We start from the raw sequence: 10066 nt of genomic DNA on the forward strand, positions 1-10066 counted from the left end.
TTATGATGTAGATGATTATTGATGACAAAGATAATATTTAAAACAAGAAAATCTTTATGACCTGAATTATGATGTAGATGATTATTGATGACAAAGATAATATTTAAAACAAGAAAATCTTTGACCTGAATTATGATGTAGATGATTATTGATGACAAAGATAATATTTAAAACAAGAAAATCTTTATGACCTGAATTATGATGTAGATGATTATTGATGACAAAGATAATATTTAAAACAAGAAAATCTTTATGACCTGAATTATGATGTAGATGATTATTGATGACAAAGATAATATTTAAAACAAGAAAATCTTTATGACCTGAATTATGATGTAGATGATTATTGATGACAAAGATAATATTTAAAACAAGAAAATCTTTATGACCTGAATTATGATGTAGATGATTATTGATGACAAAGATAATATTTAAAACAAGAAAATCTTTATGACCTGAATTATGATGTAGATACTTTTTAAAAAACATTTATTGTTAATTTTAGTTTAACGGATAATGATACTATGATTGTCTTTAAACTGAAAAAATTATGAGATTCAATAGTTAAACTATCACTGAGAATATTTGCATTTCATAAACTGTCCTTGGTTATTATCCATAGTGCTTGAAAAAAAGTGTTTATGACAGCAAACGAAATCCTCGGTTATCTGAGTCAGATGGCAGAGCACTGAATTTTTGCATTTCCATACACCAAACACGGATATAAATATCGCTAAAACATCCGCTGGGTCATAAGCATTTCGGTACCTAACTTGCCTGGGTGGGTTGCCTGTAGGCTGAGATAAACCACATCACACACACAGTAGGAAAATTTATAAGATATCATACAATATGGAAATTCCACCAGACGACACTGACACAAGAATACGATACAATGTTAAAAGTATAATAAATACATATCGTATTAATAAAAGATGAATCAGCGGAGCTCATTCCACTATTGTGTAGTAATTCGTTTCAGTTTGTGTCGATGCGTTACACCTCTACTTGGTATTGCCTTCTATAAATTAAATTTATTTACACACGAGGCCAGTAGTTCCCCACCATATTTTTTTTGGTCAGCATCCCTCAAGAAATTTCCCTCAAGCCTTGTAACTCTCCCCAAAAATTCATATTGTGTTCAAGGATAAGTTAACTAAATTCATCTGTGTATTTAATAGCCATTTAATAACAATATTTAACCATACAATGAAAACGAGAAGTGAATACATCGCAAAAAAAAACAAAAAAAATATGCAACAAAAAAACCCCCACAAAACAACAACAGAAACACACACACACACACAAAAGAGTAACATATAACCAATCCTTTTGGGCGAGATCAAAGTGTAGTATCTGTTCTTCAGATGCTGCACTTCAATTTCTTGTTCTCTGTCAGTGGAGGAGAAGTCCTTCACGACTGAGACAATTTTTAATTTTTGTTCCTTTTCTCCACGTTAAAAAACGACCCTGGTGTCTAACTATGTCCTGTGGGGAGGCACTGTAAATAGGAACATATAACCAATACTTTATTTTTTTATCTAAACTTTTCTCGCATGCCCCCACTCAACCCCCCCCCTCCCCAATGACCTTTTCTTTGTTGATTGTGATTGCAGTAGGAAGCTAGTTCTGCACGAGTTCCTGATCTGGAATATCGTCTCGCACCTCGATGGTGTGCAAACATCCCAGGTTGGGGACCCATGTATTAGACGATTACGACACCAACGATTTAATACAATTTCTTTGAAGTATGTTTATTTTTTTTGGGGGGGGGGGTGAGATGAGGATTCATGATTTGGATTATTTAGATTGTCGTTCTCATCTTGTATTTTATTTACTGCGAATAACATCAGAGATGAGAATGGCTGTTTGAATCATTGAGAAATAGTACAATCTCTTTTAATGCAACTAAATAAATATTGACGGAAATCTCGTTCAAGCAATGATTTAAAAAAAAAAAAAAAAATCTTGAATTAACAAAAAAGTTGTTAATCTTTCCCTATATTTGAATCTGGAAGAATTGACATTTTTTTTTTTTTTTTAATTGTTTTATTGATTTTTATTTCAAGAATTTCACATCATTAAAAAAAAAGTGTAAATTCTTGTTTCAGTATTTTTTTTTTTTTTTTTTTTAAATCAAAGAAGAAACAAAACTTGAATTTCTCTTCGGACAAATTTAGTAAATACATTTGAACTATTATGAATTTTATGAAGAAATATGAATTTCAACTATTGATGAAAGAAAGCAACATTTCTTTTTTATTTATTTATTTAACAATTCGATTTGTTTTTTTTTTTTATATATATAAATTAGTTTTATTCTTTGAAGTAAAAGAAATGTATAATTTTTTTTTGTTTTTTTTGTCCGGTTCAAGAAGGGGTGGGATGGAGGCTAAATTTGTTTCTTTCTCCAAAACTAAATTAAATCTTCAATTCTCAAATACTTCCAAATTTCTTGTAAAGAAATCTAATGATCATGTCTGCAACCGGAAATTTTCCAAGTTAATAGTTTTTCTTTCTCAAACAAACCAATTTCTCCGTTCACTTCATCTGTGATAATTTTTGTATGTGTGTTCAACTCATGACAATGTTAATTCTTGGACTCTGCAAGTATAAATATGGTTTTACTGTCTACATGTAACAAATTAATGCACGACAAATGACTCTTGCTGATTTCTTTTCTTGTGATATTTAGGCAAGGCAAATTAAGGCAAGATAAATTGTTTCTTAGTGTTTTGTTTGTTTGTTCACTAAAATATCTTTGAAAAAAAAACTTGTTTATCTTTTACAGACTTGGGGGGGAAAATAAAAAAAAAATAAATGTACCCTTAAAGTAAAAGAAAAAAGAAATCTGTTTTCTTTTTTAATAGTAAATGTTTATCAAAAAACAAAAACAAAATGACAATGGAAAGCAAATGTATTAAATTATATAATTCTCCCAAATTTCAACCCTTCGGTCTAGAAAAAAAAATTATTTTTTAAAAAAAAAAAGTCATGCCAGTCTATATAAATTTATATTGGATGCTTCTTTTTGTTCTTGACATAAGAATTCCAGGTTGCTCGAATGATGTGCCTAAATATACGAATCAGCAGGATCAGTTGTTGAACATTTGTTATGCCTTCATTTGTTGTACGTTTCTGGCATCAAAGTCGACTTAACAGTATATTCTATTCATTCGGGGACGTTGGTGGTCATTTTCTGGCTGACAAAGTTGGCATTCATTTCTACTGAGTGTCTGAGGGTGAAAAGAAAAGCAGATTTTCTCATTAAAAAAAAAATGCCAAATGGTTTACTGCCCAAAAAGGGCTTAAAACAGACCGAAATATTGTCTCTTCTCCCCGCCTCCCCCCCAAAAAAAAACTAAACTTAAAATATTTTTAGTGTTTTTAATCTAAATACCAAATTCCATTGTTTTCTTTCTTGAAACTTGCATTCTCCCCAAAATGTGCATCTCATTAATATCCAGTGTGTGTATGTATATATATATATATATATATATATATATATGTTATAAAATGTATATAGCGATTAAGCTTAATCGCCATATATATTTTATAACTTACTAACTAGCTCTATCTACGTATTGAGCACTTTTAAAGTAAATACTTAAAGTTTACGCATAAATCTATACTTTCGTATATTAATTTTATGTGAGTAAATTAAGTAGTTATATATATATATATATATATATATATATATATATATACACACACATTTCGGAATCCAAAATGAACAACAATCGACAGTTTGTTTGCTGTTTTTGTGATTTGCTGATATTCAATTTGATAAAGGCTCCTTTCCCGATAAACACGATTGTTTATTAGAAAGCCATTTTTATTTCAATCAGCCCAAAATTCTACTGAATTTTTTCCAATTATATTAAATAGTCATTGTAAAAAAAAAAAAAAAAAACTTCTGTAAAAAACATTTTTTAAATGGTTGACTTCATTCAGTTTTAATATATATATATATATATATATATACTTTCTATTTGTTTATGCATAAGCAATAATATGTTGCTACACAGACATGAGCATGTTTCGGTCGGCTAGTTACTAGCAACTAGAGACCTCTTCAGGCGATACAGCTTATAGGAAAGCAAAGTTTGTAATGAAAATATCAAGTCTTCAGCATCATAGGGAATTATTATCAGGAGTTTCTGATTTTTTATTATCTTTATCTCTAGTTTCTTACCCCCCCCCCCGCATCTTTCCCTCTTTATTTCTATATTTCAATACAGACTATAATCCACGCCCATATTTTGTCGTTTTTACATACAACAAAATCTTCTTCCTTATTCCTATTTTCAACAACATGTGACAGAACCTCCTGATAAACATTTGCTATGATGCTGAAGACCTGAGAGTTTCATTACAAACTTTGCTTCCGTATAAGCAGTGTCGCCTGAAGAGGTCTCTATTTACTAGAAAGAAACTAACTGACCGAAACATGCTCATGAATGTGTAGCAACATATTATTACTTACGTAAAAACAAATAGAAACTATATCTTACCCTACTTCTGTATTGAGCACTCTTGTATTAACCTCGTTAAACTTTATTGTTTACTTTTAACTCTGGAAAATAATAACCTTGGATAATAATAAATATTTTAAAATCATATTTTAATTACAACATTTTTTTTTAATGGGGGGGGGGATGAGATAAACCAGAAGATACAAACGACAGGAATTCAATGACATGCAGGAAAGGCATGTTCGACCTGTACTCTCCTATGGTTGTGAGCCATAGTCGATGATGAACTGTCAAAAAAAACTATGATTCTGACTGCTATGTATCGGATGAAGAAACGTTCCAGCCTCATCGTAGAGGCTTTCATGAAAAATGACGTTGTACGACGTCTCGGCTGGTATGGCCGCATCATCTATTGTCGCTCATCTGAAATGCATGTCGGACATCGATAGCAATGGCCCAAATCCATGTGGTAGATCACTTAAAACATGGAAGGGATCAGTTGATGACCACCTGATCATAGCGGGCAACACAATCGAAATAACAACAGTAGATGGGAAGTGAAACGTCAGAGACAAAAAAATGAAACTAATAAAAAAAAAAAAAAAAAACAATTAAATCGCATAAAAAAGAAACATGCCCTCAACTAATATTTGCTTCTTTTTTTTATTTGAGTAGAAGCTTCGTCATGAAAAATGACGTCATGAGAAAAAATATGAAATATTAGTGAATTTTTCAGCTCGTTAAAAGGTATAGCCTGTTCAATTAGAATGAGTGTTTTTATACCAAACTTCTGGAGTAAATGTGGTATTGTGGTAACTAATCTCTATTAGTCAAATGGATACCATAATACCTAGTTCCCTGCACCTTATCATAAAGGTCTATACAAAATTTCAGCCAGATTGGCCCAGTAGTTTCCAAGAAAAAGTGGAACGGACAGACAGACACACTTTAGAGTTGTATGATATAGAAGATGGCATGTTTTTTATGTGATTGTTTGTTTTTTTTTTATATTTTATGGTTTGTTCTTTTTCACTTTTTTTCCATTGTATTTTTGTCTAAAGTTTCTGTTGGATTTTAACCTTATATATATATATATATATATATATATATATATATATATATATATATATATATATAAAATATAATTTTGTTTCGTTCAATTCATTTTTTCATTAGTTTAATATTTTCTATGGCTATTTTGTAAATGTATTTCTACTGAAGTTGTCACCAAAAGTTGTGATTCTCTCTCGAAGTGCACTGTGTTCAGAACAGACTTCTTCTTGCTCGAACAATGTCAACCATTTGGATATTCTTTCAAAAACATTTCTTGCTTTACTTGTTGATATAGGAATTTTGCTTTAAATTCTTTTGTTTTTTTTAATTTTATTTTACACACAAACAAAAAAAGAAATTGTTTTAATAATCAATTTATTTGGCTTCTATGATTTGTAGAGTCTCTCCTCCATTTTCCCATATTTTTCTTGAAGGTGCAATAAAATATTTGTCCGAACGCCTGAAATATCTGAAACCACTAATAAATTCCATGCGACTGTAGGCTTGCATGTCTCATGCCTGCGCGTATTGTGATGAGAGGGTATTTCTTGTGTTCCTTCCTGCTTTTTTTTTTTTTCTCTGCTTCCTTTCGAAATAGCTTTTCTTTTATTTATAGTTTTATGATCATGGTTTGAACTTTGATCAGACTTTGTATATATATATAATGTAATTTGTGTGTATGTACATATATGTGTGTGTGTGTGTGTGTGTGTGTATGTATGTATGTATGTCATTTGTGTATGTATATATATATATGTAATTTGTGTGTATATATGTGTGTATATAATATATGTATTGTATGTATATAATATATATAGATATAATACGTGTGTGTGTGTGTATATATATTTGAATAAATGCCTATTGCCTGTGTGGCTGCAAATAAATGTAAAATATTTAATCTTTTTTTATGTAATGATCAATAATTTTGCTGTAATTTTTGTTTGTTCAACCGGCAATTTAAGCCATTGTTTGACAATAATGGCCGGATTGGTTGAGGAAATCTTTTTTTTTTTTTTTTCCTAAAGAATCTTTGTCAACGTGTGGTTGAAAGGTGACCGTTTTTTAATTTAATTTTTTTTTTTTAAGTGAGATGAAACCCCTACCATCATCACCACCACCCTCTCAAACCTTTGCTTGCATCCTCTGCAACTCCCATCCAACATTTCTTTTCTTGGCTGACCAATGTTGATTCTCACCGATCAACTTTTCTAGTAGAATTTTTTTTTTTTTTTTTTTATATTTCTATGATTTTAAAAACTATTTCCTGTGACAAATGAATAGTTTCAGAATTCACCTGAAAGGGTGTAACACGGTTTTTTTTTTTTTTTTTTTTTTTTGCTTCGGTTCTTTCATACTCAGTTGAACTTCTGGGACGAGCGATCAATCGATTGTATTATCTGGTGACCTAAGTAGCAGAACGTAACCAAAACTGGAAGGTTAGCTTGGGATGCTAAACCCTACGCAATCGAAAAATGACCTCAAATCTAGTGTTTTTTCTTTCTTTCTTCATATTTCTCGCCGTGGGATAGAGATAAATCGATTGCTCATCTTCACCGGGGTATTTTTCTTTTCCTCCGGCACCAAAATCAAGTCTATGCCATTTCTGAAATGGCCATTTCCCCTGTTGAGATTACGGTATGCTGTTTGTCCTGTGCAGTTCCAGGAGGTCCACGCTCCCAGGCTTTGCCATCCTTCTTTGAGAAAAGGGGCTAGTTCGTTGCTAATCACCTGAGGCGCCCCTACCGGGGAATGTCGACGGGGCTGCCGGGCAATATTTTTGCAGGCCAGTGTGCGCCGCCTCCTCGTGGTGGTGGTGGGTCCGGGTCTGCCTCTTCAATTTCACTTTCCAATATTAGTGTAACATCTTCTTGTCGTAAGGGGAGATAAATCCATCTTCATATACATTATACTTAATCTTAAAAAAGATAATTTCCAGTCAGCTAAAATAAAGTGAAAACAATTTTACTCGTTTCAGTTATTGTTTTTAACTTAACGTTAGTTAAAGGTGATTATATTATAATGAAATGATATTAATTACTACAATGAAAAGATCCTTCAAAAAAAAAAAAAAATTAGTCTAGTCCAATTCAAATGTCGTTTTAATCAATTTAATAGTCTCAAATCCATGGTAATAATTTACTTTAATCTGATAACCCTTTATGATGTAGATAATTAAAAAAATATTTGTTAATTTTAGTTTAAAGAGTAATGATACTATGATTGTCTTCAAACTGGAAAAATTATGAAGTTCAATAGTTAAAATAGCACTGAAAATGTTTGCATTTTATGAATTTATCTTGATTATTATCCATCGTGCTTGAAAAAAAATGTTTTATGACAACAAACAAAATTCTCGACTCTCTGAGACAGATGGCGGCATACTGATTATAAGTAATGGACAGTTGCAATTTGGAAGTATTTGGCATCTACTCAGATACTGAACTAATACGTACAAGGTGTGTTTGAATCAGTTCCCCCCTTATTTTATGCCGTTATATTCATTTATTTACGATTGAATGAATTTTTTTTAACCAGATCATAAAGGGTTAAGGAGTTTGACAATATCTAAAAAGAAAATTGTCTTCATTCTTATTTATTTTAAACTAGCAGAGCTACCCAGCGTTAAAATATAACTTATTTCTATTAAAACTTCTATCTCTCTACATCTCTTTATCTTTCTCTCTCTTCAACCCCCCTTTCTCCTCTGCTCCCCATTTCTCTCTAGCTGGTCATACACCTACGCATACAAATCTTTATATAATATACGGACCCCCCCCCCATCCTAAGCTAGTTGACCCCCCCCCCCCCCCCGAAATTTTTTTTCTAAATTTTAGATATTGTTCATCTAGTGCAATGCTGATGAAAATAAATGCCAACTTTGTGGGTCGTTTTTTGTAGTTTTTTTTTTTTTTTTTAAACTTTTAGCTGGACATGCAAACATACACACAGACTACTGGCCTTTTATATAAAAAGTAAATGAATTTTTTAAAAACTTGATTAAAACTTAATTTTTATTAGTAATATATATGTAGAAAATGTAGTGTGGATTTGAGACCATTTTTGGATGGTGTATATATTCAGTGTTCCGAATTCACCTTTCAATTTGATACTGTTCTGCTACCAAAGCTCTTTGTATCATTTTTAAAATTGAAACATGATAAAGACAGACTTATATATACATGTGTAATATGAATTTAAAAAAAAATTGTGCATGTGTTCAGGTCACTGAAAGGTGCCAAAAGACACTATCATCCTTCATTTATCAACACCCCCGCCCCCTTTTTTTCGATTGCTGCTGCTGCTGTCTATAAAATTGGTGGCACTGTTATTTGTAAGTTGCCATTCTAATTTCTGTCCACCAGAATGCTTTAAGTATCAAGCAAGACTTTTTTCTTTTTTTCTTGGACAATTTTAGCTTCTACGAACCTTAATTGTTGTTGCTGCCCCCCCCCTTCCTTCATTCTCTGAAGACACTAACCCTATGCCAAAAGTTACTTTCTCCAAAACTCCCAAGCCAAACCGTTTTGTGCCACGTTTTGTCTCTCGGACATGCCCCACCCCACCCCAGCCCACTCCAAACTATTGTAACTCAGGAGACATCTCCCTCAGCATCATCATCCTATTTGTTCGGTTGGTGGCTAAAATGTTTGTTTCTTTTTAATTTTATTATTATTATTATTATTATTATATTAAGTAAAATCGCCTTCTTCTACCATTTCCCTCCCACCCCGGTCTCCCCGATCAACGTAAGATGCTAAATGTTGTTCTTCTGGCGCTCGTTTGACATTCACCATCTTCAGCATTATAGATTTCTTTGACTAACCGGCGGCATTTTTTTGAGCTGTGAAAAGAACCAGGATGTAATTTACCAATAAATGATTAATGGTGGAATAAAATTGTCTCTTTGAAAAAAAAGGTGACATTCAAACAATTATTGTTTCTGTTTCTGAATTTTTTTACATGAGGATTGCTTATCTGTTATTACTTAGATTCTTCAAACTACTGTTCTCGTCTTGAGTGTCATTTGTTAAGGCGCACTGGTTAGGATTAGTTAGGGTTAGGGTATCTGTAAAAATGCAGTTGTAAAAGTGATCTTCTTGGTGTGGCCGACCGAAAATACAAGTGCAAATTACTTACAACTTCTATCCAGTCATGGCTGACGGAATGAGAACATGCCACCCCCTCCCTCCACGGATTAAATAAAGGCTTCTGTACAGATTCCCGAGTTCAACAAGATATACTTGAAGAAGGTCGAGGGTTACAGTCGGCCAAAATGTTGTGAAAATGACAATCAAGAGGAGAACAGTAGCCCAAAGAATCGAAATAATTAATGCTTGTTTTTGTTTTCTTCTCATGGTTGGTGCTCGACTGAGCTCCAATTTTTATTTTCCTTTTGTAAAATATTTTCAGAAAAAAACTTATCTAGCAACCACAACTCCAAAGAATTTCTCTTTCTTCTGTTTGCCTTAAAACACAAAACGTCTTTGAACAATTTCTTTCCAAGAACTTCCCACCCGTATAACACAATATAACGG

This window comes from Euprymna scolopes, chromosome 20, assembly GCF_053919585.1.
Source record: "Euprymna scolopes isolate OS-2025 chromosome 20, ASM5391958v1, whole genome shotgun sequence".
NCBI classification, from domain to species: Eukaryota; Metazoa; Mollusca; class Cephalopoda; order Sepiida; family Sepiolidae; genus Euprymna; species Euprymna scolopes.